Raw genomic sequence first — 11922 nt, forward strand, 5'->3', positions numbered from 1 at the left:
CATTCGCCATCACTTCATACGGGATTGTGCTGAGAAGAAACTGATAAAGATCGAAAAAGTTGATACACTTGAAAATTTTGCTGACTTGTTTACAAAAGCGTTTGATAAATCCAGATTTCAAAACCTAATTGAGCTAAACGGGATGATCAATCCCGAGTAACCATGTCTTTGACTTAAAAAAAAAAAAAAAAAAAAAAAAAAATGGGTCATTTTTGCTTAAAATTAGTCGGTTACCTCAGTTTGATGGACATATCCTAGGATATGTTTTGGTCCTCGTTTCAACGTAGAGAATGAGGATAGCCATTAACTGGAAGACTGAAAGTGACCGGGGCAGCTATGACGTGTGTTCTTTCAGTTGCTGAAAATTAGTCGGTCATACTTAGTAAGAAGGACACATACTTGTATGTGGTCGGTCCAGTTGATCCATTGGATCTTCAGGATAGCCGTTTACCTGACGACTTTGACGTGATTGGGGCGATTGAATTTAAAGTTTTTTTTTGTGGGAAATGAAATTAATTTTCAAGTCTGTTACTTCGTATGAAGTTCTATGCTGTGTTTAACAGAAAATTGATCCAACCTTGGAAAATGATATATATACTGATTGTGTGTGCTTAACTAGTGAAGATATTAGGCTTAAAAGGCTTTAGAACAGTCATTGTATGTCATGGTAATTTTTATGGTGCGTAAAAGTGTATGTGATACTAACTTAAATTTACTCGAATTTACGTGGAAACTCCTTAAGAGTTTTGTATGTCTTCATACATATCTTTTCGAAGGATAGGCAGAAAAGCGACTACCCAGTCATACACGAGCCCGTGAGTGTTCTGATTCCCGTGAAGAAAGCATTTCAAGATACTGCAGTGATCCAGATTCGGGACTTGCAGTGATTTAGTACTCCGAAGTCGATAACAATTTTGATTAAAAAAAAAAAAAAAAAAAAAAAAAAATATATATATATATATATATATATATATTTATATATATATATATATATATATATATATACGTGTATATAAATTTCTCAAGTCTGGAGTTAGAAGAAAACGGGAGGCAGACATAGTGTATCTACAAGATAATCAGACATTATGGGTCGAAGTCAATTCGGGGTGACTTGGGTATAGCCAAATACGCTTTGAGAATAGATAGAAGACATCATTATCTCTGAGATGTTGCCAACTTAAATTTTTGAGCTTAACTGAACCTTAATCCGTATCACAGAAACGATGAAAACCATTTACGTTATTTACATGCTTACAACCTGTGTCTCTATGTCATAATACAGCCAAACACGGATCTAAGTGACAGTCACATCGTTAGTATGATTCCTGTTAGGATCTTTTCTAAAACGTAGTGGTCCCTGACTAGACTGAAATTTGATCCCTTATTTCGTTAAAATTTTTCTAAGTTTTTTGTTTTTTTTTGTAGTTATATTATTGTTGGTTACTAGGTCTTGATCATATTTGTTTAACTTTTTTTGGTAATTGATAAGGTTAAATTCAGGATTATTCAAACTTAAAGGGCTGATTTTGAAAATTACGGGCGAAGTTGTTGAATTCGGTGAAGTTGTGCTTAACTTCGCCTTGGCGAAGTTAAGAGTAACTTCGCCTGAACCAACTCTGCCCTATATAAGGGATTGTAAACAGTAACTATATCACTTTTTTTCGAATTACCGGCGAACTTGTTCGAATAACCAATACATCCGGATCTTATTCTTCGCTTTCGATTTCGATCTTGTGTTCCTAGTTTCTACTATACTCGTGGTATGTGTAGTCAATATCATCCTATCTTTCTCGTTATAGTTTTACCCGGTTCGAGACCTCGGGTCGTCGAACCTTAGAAACCAAGTTTTCCGACCTCACGTTACGTGTTCATGGACGACCTTTTCATCCTAACACCATTGAAATATGTTGGACTTCATTGTTAGATCGTTAAATCGGTCCGAAACATCGGATAAACCTTGTTTGAATCTGAACAGTCGCCGTTTCAGATTCAGGCGAAGTTAAGGTTTACGCGAAGTTATTCTCAACTTCGCCAGTGGCTTAAGTTCGCCTTCAGCGAAGTTATCCACAACTTCGCTTGAAGCTTAATTTCGCCTATGGCGAAGTTATCCATAACTTCGCCTTGAACACAACTTCGCCTATTTCAAATTTTTTATAAGTTTTTAGACGAACTTACAGATGAAGCGAAGTTGTTCCCAACTTCGCCTCACCTTTAAATTCGCCTGTACATCACAACTTCGCATATGGTACACAGCGAACTTGTGAGATGATTATATGGTCTCTAACTTGATTTGTTTTGTGCAGATATGGCTGCTGTTGGAGGTACTGGAGGTGATGATGGTGATGAGCAACGACAATTCTTCCCAGCCCATAACCAATACATCACTTTGGATCCAGACGCACGAGGCGTTGAAGACTATAGGGAGATTATCACATTTCTCCAACGATCACGAGTTTTTCACGCGATCACTAATACACTACCCATATCTCTGCCCAACATTCAAGATTTCTGGCAGACGGTGTATTATGATTGCAGACCTGAGCCTCCAGTGATGCGAGCAACTGTCAATGGTCAAGACATACAGTTTTCCTCGGATGACATACGGTTGGCTCTGCAGTTCGGTGATGAAACGAGAGACGACCCAACGGAATTCGTAGCTCCTTTCCGTGACGGAGCTTACTTAAGGATGGGTTATTCGGGTCCGCTGGGGGACTCGCAGAGGAGGAAAGGCTTTCTGCTGGATCAATGGCGCTTTTTGATGCATGTGTTGATAGTATGCATGTCCGGCAGAAAGGCAGGAACAGACGGGATGGGTGCGACGATGCAATCGGCTATGATTGCGCTGACTTACAACCGCAGATATTCTTTTAGTCAGCTAATCTTTTACGAGATTGATCGTCAGAGACGGGCGACGGCGCGCGAGCGTTTTATTATGTATCCTCGGTTTCTACAAATGATTATTAATCATGTCGCTCCGTCTATACCGCAAAGACGCCCTATCAGATACGTTGAGTGCGTAACAAAACGTATCTTTGCTCAGTGCAGAACGTCGAGCACTCGTAGCAAACCTGAGCGGCGTCCCAGGCATACTCCACTTTTCGGGTATCTCATTAACCCGGAGTATGTTCCTGCAGGAGGGGACGAGTTCAGGGATCCGCAACCACATCAGGCGGCAGCACCTCATGCTGTATCGGCTGCGCCTGTTGTATCTTCTGCTGCTGTGCCAGCTACTATATCTCAGGCTGTGTCCACTGCTGAAAACGTTGATCTAGATGCTGCTTTTAGTGGACATGGTTTGTTTGATATGGATGTCTCGGGTCCTCAGTTTATGGATGTTACCAGAGCAGCTACTTCGGTAGCTGACTCTGATCTAGACGAGACGTTTGCTGAGGCAAGAAGACTTATGGTGTCTCGTGAACGGACTACGGGAAAGAGGCCGAGAGCTGTGGAGGAGGATGAGGATGAAGTGGATGAAGAGGAGGCAGTACAGATTGTGCTAAGACGCTCAAGAAGAGAACAGAGAGGGATAGGTTCGGGAGCTGGAGAATCTTCAAGACTAGTACGTTTTGCTCCACCTGCCTTATCTGGTATGTCTCTTATTCCTACTACTGCACAGGTTACGGCGATCGAGACGTCGGCACCAACAATTGTGTCCCTACCACCTCAACCGCTTAATCCACCGGTGGTAGTTGCACGGTTTGTGGAGTCGACAATAACTTCTACTGCAGGGTTACCAAGTGTACCACCTGCGGTCATTTCTGCTAATGTTCCTCCAACTCCATTGCCTACTTCAGATACCGAGAGGATTCTTTCGCTAGAGCGGATTGTTGCTGAACAGTCAAAGACTATTGACCGCCTAGTGGAATCCAATCGACTACAAGCTGCCCTCCTGGTTGAACATGGACGAATAATAGATGCCTTCAAGGATTACTTGGCATCTCAGGGGGAGAAGACGTGTAGGGGCGATGAGTTGAGAACGAAAAGACGAGAAGATCATGACGATGATCCCAATGCACCTTCAGGTGCAGGTGATGAGCTGCCAAGAACCTCTCAGGCTCTTGGAGCCTCCACAACTGAGGGGGAGTCTACAAATGCAGCTGGTGATGATGTTGTAGTTGTGGATGACGACGCTGATGTTGAAGACGTTATTGATGCGTTGAAGGAGTTGGATGAGGAGGAGGACGATGAGTTGATGGATGATGATGACGTGTTGCCTATGGATGAGATTGAGAGGATTGGAGAACAGATTAATGTGGAAGATGTATTAGAAGAAGGTGAGATTGTAGATGATTCAGTGGAACATGAGATTCCAGCTGTTGAGAGATCAGAATTGGGGGATGAGAGCGTGATAGAAGATACAGTATGGGAGGAGCAGCCGAACTGGAAAGAAGGCTGTGCTCAGTGGTTTGTTAAAGCCAAGAAGCCTGCAGTGCCAACGATGTTCAGAAAGACTTATAATATAAAGGGCTATGCAGAGTCAAAGAAAGGAATCATATGCTGGTTGTACGACAAAGAGCTGAAACTATTTGTAATCAAACGGTACGACGGCATTCAGTACTTTAAGAGATTGTTGAGATCTCTGAATTCCTTACCAGAATGTGAGGTGAGAGATTTAGCGAGATTGGGGCTGATCAATAGAAGTAATGATGATATGGCAAGAATCATTGGGAAGATCGTCTGGAAAGAAGCCATTAAAGACAAAAAGTTTGAACTGCTAAAGCCTCAAAAAGGAAAGTTGATAGAAGACAAAGATCGTGGAATGAGGGCTGACGGCAAACCTTGGATGGTAATGAAGTATAAACCAGTCCGTCATTTGAAAGAAGTACCGATGAAAGTTATGCCCAAGAACGTCCTAAAAGATTTAAAATGGTGGTACGTGGATTGTGAGACAGCTGAGGCGGTAATGGAAGATGAGGATGAACAAGAAGTACTTCGGGTGTACGACCCGATGCATCTTGTTAATCTATCGAAGGCTGATTTGAAAGTGCTCAACGAGAAGAAGATCTTCTACATTCCTGCTTGGAAGGATCAAGCTAGGAAATATCAAAGGGTAGTGTCGGTATGTGTGAGAGAAGGGGCGCACGCGTAGAGGTGAAGATTACAAGACTCAAGATTTGAAGATCAAGATATGAAGCTACTGCCAAGGGGGAGTCTGTTGGTACATGTATGTCAGTAGTTCATAGTCTAGCATTTGTAATCGAGTCTGTAATGTAATTATGTTTTGTTTATGTTTGTTTTGTAATGCGCGAAGTTGTCAACAAGTTCGCTATGGCGAACTTGTTGAATCAGCGAAGTTATTGACAACTTCGCCTATGGCGAAGTTGTCGTGTATATAAACTGTTTCAGACGAAACAGTTAGTGTTGGTCGTTTTAGGGTTTGTTTCAGTGTGTTTCGTATTGTTACGTGTCATCTTCTGTAATAGTGACCGTGAGTCACGTGTTCGGTTATCAATATAACGTGTTTGATTTATTGCTCGTGTGATTCTATCTCTACACTCGTAACTACCTGCGCAGGGATTCCGCACCTGCGTTGTTAGCGATATCCCGTGTACGATCCGTCCAGGAACCTACAAATTCGTTAAGAAAGCTTAACGAATCTACTGTAGCAATTCGTTATGGAAATGGTAACGAATTAAGTTATTTCGTTAAGGATATTCGTTAAGGAAAATGTAACGAATTAAGGCAATTCGTTAAGTTAATTCGTCATGGTAATTCGTTAAGTTAAATGTGACATCCCACATCGGTTGGGAAGGAGAACTAAGCCTTCCTTATAAGGAGGTGGATACATTCCCCATCATAACGCGTTTTGGGCTCTTAATGGTAGTGGATGAGAGGAGAATTCCACAGTTAAGCGTGCTCAGGTGGGAGAAGTATGAGGATGGGTGACCACCTGGGCAACCAAAAGCAAATCCGCGAGGCGATGGTGGTACGTCCCGGCCAAAGCGGACAATATTATGGTGCGGTGGTAGCTGGGTTGTTACAAGTGGTATCAGAGCCAGGGCCGGACCGGTGGTGCCTGGTCCCGCGAGGACGCTGGACCCCTAAGGGGGGTGGATTGTGACATCCCACATCGGTTGGGAAGGAAAACTAAGCCTTCCTTATAAGGAGGTGGATACCTTCCCCATCATAACGCGTTTTGGGCGCTTAATGGTAGTGGATGAGAGGAGAATTCCACAGTTAAGCGTGCTCAAGTGGGAGAAGTATGAGGATGGGTGACCACCTGGGCAACCAAAAGCAAATCCGTGAGGCGATGGTGGTACGTCCCGGCCAAAGCAGACAATATTATGGTGCGGTGGTAGCTGGGTTGTTACATTAAAGGTAACGAATTAAGGCAATTCGTTAAGTTAATTCGCTAAGGTATTGGTAACGAATTAAGGTAACTCGTTATGTGTATAACGAATTGGAATTCTTCACGAATGGGAGTTCATTCGTGTAACTGTTATAACGAATTAGAGTTGGTAAGTTGTAACGAACTGGCTTGTTGACGAACTGCTTGGTTGACGAATGGAGATTACGAACTAAGTTAACAAATGGGATGATTATTTATAACGAATGGAGAGATGATTCGTTAAAAAAAATGGCGGGAAAAATTTTCTTGCGCGAATATTTTCCTGAATGCTCCTCGTAAGTGAGATTTCATTTTTGAAAATTTTGGCGTTAATATTTATTTATCGAAAAATTTCGATGAAATTTTGGCGGGAAAATCGGAAAAATTTTCTTAATCGTAATTTTTCTAGGATGTTCCTAATGTATTGGAGACTCTTTGTGCAAATTTTGGTAATATATTTTCCGGCTGACTGTTTATGCGTTTCGACTGGCCGATGGGGAGATCTCGTGTAATTTAAGGAGGAGTGTGTTTGTTTGTGAACCTTGAAGATTATTTAAGACCTTGCCGAATTTGTCAAGAAAAGGGGGAGATAAAACTTTCATTTGAGATTATTTGGCTTGTATCTTCCTACATTTGCAAGGTTTCTTGAAAAAATACTGCAATTCGGGTGGTAATTCATGCTTACAAAGCTACGTTTGACTGAGTTCAAGACTGCAAGTGTTTTTCGATTGGTGATTTATTTGTTCGATATTGAAACCTGACTATGTGGGATACGAGTGTCTGTCAGTTTACTTATTTCTGAGGGACTTTGATCCTGACTATGTTGGCTACGAGTAATCGGCGGATTACTTCTGTTGAGGGGGACGATTCTCGAACGAGTTGATCTTATTTAAAAATATACGAGTCTGTTATTGGATTGAAGAATTTGATCATTTGGGGTTTATTAATGGAGGTTGGAACTCTGAATCTTATACCCAAACATTAGTGCATCTTTGCGAATGAGATGTGGAAGAGCTTCAAAGAGTATATTTGGATATACGTTATCAAGAGAGGGAAAACCGAAGTGAAAGATGTTGAGTAATCGGGTTTTTCATGAAGATGTGTGATGAGATTAAACGTAAAGATATGTTTTCTTTACCGGTGCTGACAGATAGCTGATGACTTGATGCTGATTGTTGAAATATTGAACCATATCATACGCCAGTGGATGATCGGGATGATCTCCAAGAGTTGCTCACTTTGAGGGGGAGATCTGATATGAGAAGCTATAAGTTATTGGTTTGCTGAAAAAGATTTAAAGATTGTTTGTCTGCACAAGCCCGAAAATCATTAGTCAAGGGGGAGTCTGTTAGTGTACGATTTGTGACTGGTGATTTGCAGTTAAAGTATTCAAGGATAAAGTATTCGATAGCTACGGAAAAGGGGGAGTCTGTTAGTGCACGGTTTCGGTGTCCGTAGCGATCGAATAAGTTATAGGTTGTCTCGTCTTTGTATTTAATCTATATTTATTGTGAATTGGGCTTTGGCCTATAAATAGGTAGATTATGTCATAATTTAGGTAGAGAACTTGTACATAGATGTAAATTATCCTCTCCATAACTTATTATTCTCTCTAATGTATTCATCCATATTTATCAATAAAGTATATATTTAAAGTATCGATTTCGTGTTTATGCATCGTATTAGCGGCTAGATCCGTGGAAGGTTTTAATAATTGGTATCAGAGCAAGAGCTGCTCTCGATGCATCAATAAGGTAAATCTGAGTTTTCGTGTTTTTCTTGTTCTTCGAGTTTTGGTCAGATCTGGAGTAAATTAGTGTGTTATTGGTGGATTTGAGAGTTAATTCGTGTTTATTGATGGAAGATGATGCTTCCTATGTAATTTGGTGTTAAGTTATGGTGTATTAAGGAATTCACCATGGATGAGTATGGCTACTTTTGATTCGGTTTATGATGATTTAGTGAGTGTTAAGTTAATTGGATGATGGATTTGTGTTTATAATTGAAATCCGCATGTTTCTGGGGATTTTGGTGGTTAATTATGGTGAATTGAAGATTTCACCATTGAAGAGCATGTTATGGGTTTAGTTATTTAGTGATGAATAAGTAATTGTTAAGCTAAATTGATGCTAGATTTGGAATCGCGGTGATATTGTGAACTTTAGGTGTGATTTTCATGGTAATTTATGGTGTTTTGATGATTTCACCATGGATGATGTTCAAATTTCCAGATTCCGACCAGATCTGAGTTTTTCTGGCGATGTAACTGATTTTTCCGGCGAAAAACGTTTTTCCGACGAAGCAGCTCAGATCCAACAACCTGATTCATTGTTACTGTGGCTAATTCGTTAAGGAAGTTTAACGAATTAGGAGGCAATTCGTTATCGAAATTTTAACGAATTAGAGTAATTCGTTAAGTTAACTCGTTAAGTTAAAAGTGACGAATTAGAGTAATTCGTTAAGTTAAAGGTAACGAATTAAGTTAATTCGTCAAGGAGATTGGTTAAGGTATTGGTAACGAATTAAGGTGATTCGTTATGGATATGACGAAGTGGAAATCATACCGAATGGGAGGCCATTCGTGCAACTATTATAACGAACATGAAAAAATACAAGTAATTGATCTTAGCTATGAAGTGTTAGAAGAAAAGACCAAACTAATAGCTGAAAAGGATAAACAGATAGCTGATTACCAGGTAAAAGTGGTGGAACTGAACAGGAAAGTTAAACAATTTAGAAATTCTTCTGCGATGCTAGACCATATTCTAAGTGTTCAACGTTCCCCGATTAACAAAGGGGGAACTGGATTCACAGAAGTTCCACCACCATACAATAATAATTATACTTATAATCCTAGTAATCAACAATCCGTTAATGTTGAAATTAGTCAGACAATTCCAATCAAAGTCTCTACTAAAGATACTAAAGTTGATGAGAGTGAAGCGAGTCAGACAAGTTCTAATGTCACAAGTTCTGTCTCGTTAAATTCGGACAAATCGTCTGAATCGAGTGAGATAAAAGAAGAGGTCGTGTTACTAAAACGAGGGGAGGACTATAAATTCGATGAAAATAAATCTTTCCTAAATCCGTTTGTTCCACCGTATGTGAGGCAGATTGATAGTAACACAACCTCATCATCAACAACAACTTTTGTGACAAGTGTTCAAAACAACAAAAATAGTTCGAACAGAAGTTGTTTAAGATGCAACAGGGTAAGACACTTTGTCAATGACTGCCCTCTGAAACAGAGGAAATCTAGAAATATGAGGCCAACTGATACTGGGAATAAAACGAATAATAAATATGATGCTGGTAAGAATGCTAACCATCAAATTTCAATCACTGGACTAATCCAAGATTTCAAAGAAACCAGTCTCGTTTTTTCCCAATGAACCACCGAACCAACAACTATAATTCCATTAACGTAAGAAATTCACGAAGGTTTGGATGGCCTCATAGCCAGTCATCTAAAAATTTTCCTTTAAGATATAATAGAAACTTCCCTCAAAAGAATATTGGGAAACCAAGGTACTGGATGCCGGATAACAGGTTTAGTCAACCCAAGACCAGAAGGTCTTGGGTCCCCAGATTTTAATCTATTTCTTTAAATGTGCAGGAACAGTCGAGCAGGGCTGTAAACAATATGTGGGTTGTTGACAGTGGCTATTCCCGGCACATGACTGGTAACAAGAAATTGTTACGTGATTGGAAGACTGTTCAAGGAGGAAGGGTTAGTTTTGCAGGAGAGAGTGGAGGAAGAATTACTAGTATTGGGACAGTGACAAATGGAAGAATAAAGTTGGAAAAAGTTAATTTTATGGAAGAGTTGAAGCACAACCTGTTGAGTGTCTCTCGGATTTGTGACAAAGAATACACCGTTCATTTTACTAAAGATGAGGCACTCGTGCTTTATCCTGGTTTCAAGATACCAGAGACCTGGATCGTGATGAAGGCTCCAAGAGAAAAGAACACATATGTAAATGATATGCGGTCAACTAACATGGTGACGGAAGAATCGTATCTTCTGTCAAAAGCAACAGAATTTGAATCAGAATTGTGGCACTGAAGAATGGGTCATATTCATCTTCGTAAGATGAACTACATTGTCAAGAATGGGCTGGTACTTGGGGTTCCATTGAAGAACTTCAATTTTGAAGACCAATGTGTGTCATGCAAGAAAGGAATAAAGCACAAGAAGCCACACCACTCCAAGAAGGTTAACTCAATTGTCAGCACCTTGGACATGCTTCACATGGATCTTTTTGGTCCCGTGAATGTAAAAAGTCTAGGAGGAACGTCATATTGTTTGGTGGTGACTGATGATTACTCGCGGTACTCTTGGGTCTATTTTCTGAAGGTAAAAGATGAAACAGTTCAGCTGGTAATTAACTTGATTACCAAGGTGGAAAATATTGTTGGGAGAAAGGTTAAGTTCATCAGAAGTGATAATGGTACAGAGTTCAAGAACTGTCAGATGGAGATGTTTTGTTTGCAGAAAGGGATAGAACATCAATACAACGCCTCATATACTCCGCAACAAAATGGAGTAGCTGAAAGGAATAATAGAACTCTAATCCAAGGCGCCAGGACCATGCTGGTAGATGCTAAACTTCCCGTGGTGTTCTGGGCTGAGGTTGTTGCTACAGCCTGCTATATCCTTAAATGTGTTTTAACTGTTAAAAAGATTAAATAAGACCTGTTATGAATTATGCATGGTAGAAATCCAAATTTGAAAGGTCTTGAACCTTTTGGGTCCCCATGTTCGATATTATAAACTAACCCTAAATTTGGTGAGAAAAGCTGACGAAGGTATCTTAGTTGGCTATGTTGTTGGGACACCCAACAGAAGAGTCTTTAATCTATCAAACAGCAAGGTTGAGGTGGTCTGTAACACTGACATTACTAGTTACAAATCACCAAGGCCTAGCATGGGACCAGCAGAGGCTTTCGACTATGATAAGCTATTCAAATCTTTTAATGTGCCTTACTTGGATTTTGCAGACATAGATGAGAAGATGGCCACACAGATGTTGTTTGACGAAGAGGAGGCCATTGTACAATGTCCGTAATATAATGAAAATCAACCAACCTCGTCAAGTGCGGTTGAAACTCCAACTGTCTCGAATGAAGATGAATTCTACAATCCATTTCACACTTAGAATCACTCTGATGAACTCTCTTCAAATCTTTAGAATGATCTGGAAGTCGGTCCGGTACAAACCACCAAAATTCACTAGAATCATCCTTTAGAAAATGTGATCGGTAATCCTTCTGATGGTGTACGTACTAGAAGAAGTTTGGATGAAAACACATGTGTGTATGCAAGCATTAAAGACACTGGTATTATAAATGAATGCTTGTACGCCTGCTTCATCAGTCAGATAGAACCAAAGAATTATCAAATGGCACTAAAGGATAGCTCGTGGGTTGAAGCCATGCAGGAAGAACTGGCACAGTTTGAAAAGATGGAAGTATGGAAGTTAGTTGAAAAACCACAAGATGTGAACGCTATCGGTACAAAGTGTGTATTCAAGTGTAAGAGAGATGAGAAGAGGGTAATCATTCGCCACAAGGCAAGATTGGTAGTCAAAGGG

This window comes from Bidens hawaiensis, unplaced genomic scaffold (genome assembly GCF_021521415.1).
Source record: "Bidens hawaiensis isolate Kalapana, Puna unplaced genomic scaffold, B.hawaiensis_p1.1 tig00020020_1, whole genome shotgun sequence".
NCBI lineage: Eukaryota > Viridiplantae > Streptophyta > Magnoliopsida > Asterales > Asteraceae > Bidens > Bidens hawaiensis.